Consider the following 5,969-nt stretch of genomic DNA (forward strand, 5'->3'; position numbering starts at 1 on the left):
CACGGGAAAGGGAAGAGCGAGAACCCAAAAGCAGACAGAGGGAAACATGTAACAGACGTGACTGTAGAACACAGGAGCCTGAAGAAGACCCAAGGAGGCAGCACGAGTCCGTGAGGTACGAAAGGACACGGGAGAGGACAGTGGCTGCAGCAGAAGCCGATCTGAAGGTCCAACGTGTGACCCGGGTCCAGGAGCCACGGGATGACTTGGAAAGGAGGGATCGTGACTGTGAAGAACCCCAGCGTGACAGGAGGGTTTGCAAAGGCTCAGAGAGAGAAGAGCCTGTGCTGGAGAGGAGGGTCAATCGCCAACGGGAACTGGACCTGGAGCTTGACATCTCCGAGCGCCGCAGCCGCCAGACATGGGAAAGGGAAGAGCGAGACAACACAACCAACCAGAGGGAGACACGTGACAGACGCGACTGTAGGACACAGGAGCCTGAAGAAGACCCAAGGAGGCAGCGCGAGTCCGTGAGGTACGAAAGGACACGGGAGAGAACAGTGGCTGCAGCAGAAGCCGACGTGAAGGTCCAACGCGTGACCCGGGTCCTGGAGCCACAGGATGACGTGGAAAGGAGGGATCATCCCCGTGAGTGTGAGGAACCCCAGGAGGAGAGGAGGGTTTGCACAGGACCAGAGAGGAAAGAACTCGTACGGGAGAGGAGGGTCGATCGTGAGCTGGAGCTGGAGCTCGACATCTCCGAGCGCCGCAGCCGCCAGACATGGGAAAGGGAAGAGCGAGAACCCAAAAGCAGACAGAGGGAAACATGTGACAGACGTGATTGTAGGACAGAAGACCCAGAAGAAGACCCAAGGAGGCAGCGCGAGTCCGTGAGGTACGAAAGGACACGGGAGAGAACAGTGGCTGCAGCAGAAGCCGACGTGAAGGTCCAACGTGTGACCCGGGTCCAGGAGCCAAGGGATGACTTGGAAAGGAGGGATCGTGACTGTGAGGAACCCCAGCGTGACAGGAGGGTTTGCAAAGGCTCAGAGAGAGAAGAGCCTGTGCTGGAGAGGAGGGTCAATCGCCAACGGGAACTGGACCTGGAGCTCGACATCTCCGAGCGCCGCAGCCGCCAGACATGGGAAAGGGAAGAGCAAGACGACACAACCAACCAGAGGGAGACACGTGACAGACGTGACTGTAGGACACAGGAGCCTGAAGAAGACCCAAGGAGGCAGCGCGAGTCCGTGAGGTACGAAAGGACACGGGAGAGGACAGTGGCTGCAGCAGAAGCCGACCTGAAGGTCCAACGCGTGACCCGGGTCCTGGAGCCACAGGATGACGTGGAAAGGAGGGATCGTCAGCGTGAGTGTGAAGAACCCCAGGAGGAGAGGAGGGTTTGCACAGGACCAGAGAGGAAAGAACTCGTGAGGGAGAGGAGGGTCGATCGTGAGCTGGACCTGGAGCTCGACGTCTCCGAGCGCCGCAGCCGCCAGACATGGGAAAGGGAAGAGCGAGAACCCAAAAGCAGACAGAGGGAAACATGTGACAGACGTGACTGTAGGACAGAAGACCCAGAAGAAGACCCAAGGAGGCAGCGCGAGTCCCTGAGGTACGAAAGGACACGGGAGAGAACAGTGGCTGCAGCAGAAGCTGATCTGAAGGTCCAACGTGTGACCCGGGTCCTGGAGCCACAGGATGACGTGGAAAGGAAGGATCGTCAGCGTGAGTGTGAGGAATCTCAGGAGGAGAGGAGGGTTTGCACAGGACCAGAGAAGAAAGAACTCGTGAGGGAGAGGAGGGTCGATCGTGAGCTGGACCTGGAGCTCGACATCTCCGAGCGCCGCAGCCACCAGACACGGGCAAGGGAAGAGCGAGGCACCTCAAGATCCAGCAGAGACACACGTGAGAGAAGCAGCCTCCAGATAGTTGAAGAAGAGGAGGCAGATATCATCCTCTCTGAGCCCCTAGATGAAGAATGGAGGGACAGCAGGCTTCCAGAGGAGGATGAAACACGTGAACCAACCAGGCGCCTTGCTCCTGAGGATGAAAGACGAAGGCGTGAACGGAGCCTTTACCAAACCGTGGTGATGGAGAACAGAGACCTCTGCCCCCCAGGGGAGCAGGCAGCTGTCAGTGACATGAGGATCCGGTACATCCCCGACGATCCCGAGGTCCAGCCGGAGGTGCAGGTCCTCCCTCAGTCCTGCAAGCCTGAGACGATCGCCTACCTGATCCATGTGATCCAGAATTTGAACGATCCTGAAGCTACAACCTACGAGATCACCTGTCAGCAGCCCAACGACCCCGGGCAGCCCCTCTACGTGAAGAAGTGCCACGTGGCACCGCAGCCACCAGCAGTCCCGTGTGACGGGCGCGAGCAGCCAGAGCCACGACCCCAGAGGGATGAGCGTGAAGCACTGCAGAAAGGGGACACACCAGCCTCTAGGTCCCAGGAGAACACAGGGGATGCTGATGAGCCCCAGGAGAGGTCTAAAACAGGGGTGAAGGAAGGGGGTCACCAGGTTTCTGCTTCTGAGCCAGATGGTGTTAAGGGTAAGATCAAGGAAGGCAGGAGGGACAGGCAACACCCCAGGCTGCCTGATGAAGAGGAGCATCAGCCCCAGGAAGAGGGATCAAAAGCTTCCAGGGAACAGACCTTGTGGGAGCCCAAATCCAGCTGCCCGTTGAGCCAGGAGGCCAAGAGCTGCCCACCTCTGCCCCAGGCTCCAGAGCCACGAGAAACTTGTGAGCCAGGTCGGAAAGGTGAAGCCAGCAGCTGCCAGGAGGATGCAGAGGTTCCCTTGACAAAGAAGAGCTACCAGCCACGTCAGGAGGACAACAGCAAGAGGAACCCCCAGCAAGGGAGCAATTCCCAGCCTCAACGGGAGGAGGAACCACAGCTTCACACCAAGCAGAGCTCTCTGGCCTCACAGGAGGCACCAAGCTGTCCTGACAGGGATGAAACCAAGGCATCTTAAGGGCAAGTCCTCTCCCTTGAGCTGGTGGAGCATCTCCAGATCTCTTTGAGGACCTCTTCTGCTCTCTGCTTTCAGCTCAGGATGTTACTGCGTGTTGGCACAGAAGTGTTCAACACAGAAGGGTTAATGGGGTGCTCTGGGAGGGTGTCAAGTGGGTTTGGGGTTTTCCCATCTAACAAATCCTCAGTAACGAGGTAGGCAGATAATTACACCAGGATCTGCAGCTTCTGCCTTCCTGCATGATGTTTATGTGGTATTTAGTCACTTTTCTGCTCTGATTGGATTCCTTGGAGATCTCTGTCCTTTGTGTCCCTGTCATCTCTCTTACCCTGTGGCACAGCCGTTACACACCTCACTGTGCTCACTCCTCTGCAGCCCTGTGACCTGCTCTCCTGTTCGTTTCTGCTGTGCAATGCCAACAAATAATACTAATGAACAGCTCCCAGTACCTCAATCCTATTAAACCTGGGGCCCAACAATCCTCAAGGCTGGGGGAAAACACAAAAAAAGAAGAAGAAAAAGAATAAGAACACTTTTGGTTACACCTTTCTGCTCCCCTGACAGCTGAGCAGAGCCCCAGCTCCAGCTTCACAGAGGCTTTGAAGCAGCTGAGTTGGTTGCTGCAGGGTAATGGTGGTGGGTGGGGGGTGGGGGGGGTCTCATTCTTCTTCACACTGATGTATTGCATGAAAAATCAGAATAAATAGCTGATGACTGCACTGCCTGCTGACTGCTTCATCCCTGCATCTGATTTCTACGTGGTGGGAGGGTGTCCCAGTTCAGATCCCACATTCCTCCTGAGCACAACACTGAATCCAGACAGGAGCTGCTGAGAACCCCAACAAAAGGTCCCTACTCCATGTCTAGTGCCCGTATCTCTCTCAAACTCTGCCCCTCACTACTGATCCACGTGATTCCAGGGGCTCCCACTGCAGCCCACACGTGCTGTGGTCCAAGACCCACGCAGGGACAAGCAGCTGTGCCCATGTGCTCCAGTTTCCACGACAGATGTGCACTACTGGGAGAACCAGCATCCCAAAGCCACCCAGCTGCACCTTTTCCTGGCCACACACACCCACCTGGCTTTCCCCTTGGGCTGTCCCATATCTGGGCCACTCCTTGGGCACGAGAGAGGCAGCAGCACAGGATCTTCCACGTGGTGCACGAGGCTGGAGGTGGAAGAAACCCAAGACATTCCCTGGAGAAAACCAGATTCTGTTCACTTTTCCTTGAGCAGGAAAGAGCTGATTGCCTCAGCAGCAGATGGGGCTGCAACTGAGCAAGAAGACAGAGAGAAAGAAGCGAGGACAACCCCAGCACCACCTGCATCTTGCTTTTAAACACAACCAGAGCCCACTGGCTGGTAACAGGCTGAGCTGGGGGGTTGGAAAGGGCATCTCAGGTCCTCCACAGCCTGGTGCAGCCTCGGCAGCATCACCCAGCGCTTCTCCCTCACCTACCCACAGGCACCATCCAGCGATGCCAAAGGGACTCAGAGGGGTCTGGCACAGGCAGATGCTCTGGGTGATGCTCTCAGTGATGCCCCCTCTGTGCATGTGCCAGTCACACGTCCTGGTAACAAACATATGGGAGCCCAGATGGTCTGTCTGCAAACAGGGCCAGAGCTGTGACTGCAAACACACACAGCAGCACTGAGGAACAGACACCTCCTGCATTGAAACCTCCCCCATTTCCCTGCTGCAGCCAGGACCTGGCTGGACCAGGGCTCCTCTGGGATTTCCTCTTGCAAGGGGGGGGTATAACACTCCTTCCTCTGAGCAACTCGTGTTTCATTGTTAAGGGAGCGCAGAGAGGAGCTTGCAAAACGCTGGTGGAATTGCAACAGCCACAGAGAAGAGCTGGAGGTTCCCTGCCCTCAGCTTCCAGCTTTGGAAAAGCCTTTTAATCGATGTAAACCGAGCTGTGTCCAGTTTGGGAGGGGGTGGGGGAAGGGATGGGGAAGTGCTTTTTCCTCTAAGACAAGGGGAAAAAAATAAGATGGAGTTAAAGTACAGGAAATTGGAGCAAGAAAATACACTGAGGACAGTTGTGTGCCCCCCCCCCAGATTCCTGCTCCCCTCTCTCCTGCTCTCTGCTGAGCCAGTCCCCAGCAGGATTGCTTGAAAACCCCCATCCCTGGAAGCTTTCCCAGCCCCCAGAGGACATCCCAGCTCCTGCACAGTGCGGGTGCAGCCCGTGTCACCCCGACTTCTCCACTCCAGGGTCCCCCTGAAGCTTCTGGGGAAACGTGGCAGCCCCCAGGCCCGGGAGTCCCGGGGAAATCCGGTCCTGGGCGGGCACTTCTGCGGCAGCGCCGGTCGCGAAGGGCGCAGAGACGGTTCTGTAACCAGGAGACTGAGCAAACACGGGTAAACACGGCGGGGGGAGCAGCTTCCTGGCTCCAGCTGCACAGGGAGCGGCTGGGAACCGTGTGCTGATCCCCATCTTCCCCGCTCCGAGCTACTGGAGCTCAGCACTTGCCTTCCTGGGTGGCTTTTGGGTGCCTTTTGGGTGCCACCTGTCCCTCCTCCAGCTCCGTGTCTCCCTGTTTTCAGCCCTCCAGGGACTCTTGCAGTAGTCAGCCCAGGGACCAGCACCGCTGGGCACCAATCCTGGCTGCAGCCAGCTCTGAGCACAGCACCCCGACCCTCTGGGACAGCCCCTCCCCTACTTTGACAACATGAGGTGATAAAACTCCACAGGGGACAGGCAGGGGAATGCTGCCTGCTCACCTAGACCTGATCTGCCTTTACTGGTCCCATCAGGAGAGCTGGGGAAAGCCAAATCTCACCATAGCAAGAGGAAACACCAAGGATGCTCCAGGTTGCAGGGAGGGAGCCCTAGGGAAAGAGCTGAGGTGGGAAGGGAACCATAAAGGGGTGAGGGGCAAAGGGCTGAGGGGAGAAAACAGGCAAGAAGGAGAAAATACAAGTGTAAAGAATCAAACTGAGGAGGGAAAGGGATGGGGGAGTGTGGAGGAGAGCTGAGGGACATTCCTGAGCCCGAGCTGGGCCACAGGCACGTCCTGATCTGCCGTTAGAGCTG

This window comes from Gallinula chloropus (genome assembly GCF_964237585.1).
Source record: "Gallinula chloropus genome assembly, chromosome: 29".
Taxonomy (NCBI): domain Eukaryota; kingdom Metazoa; phylum Chordata; class Aves; order Gruiformes; family Rallidae; genus Gallinula; species Gallinula chloropus.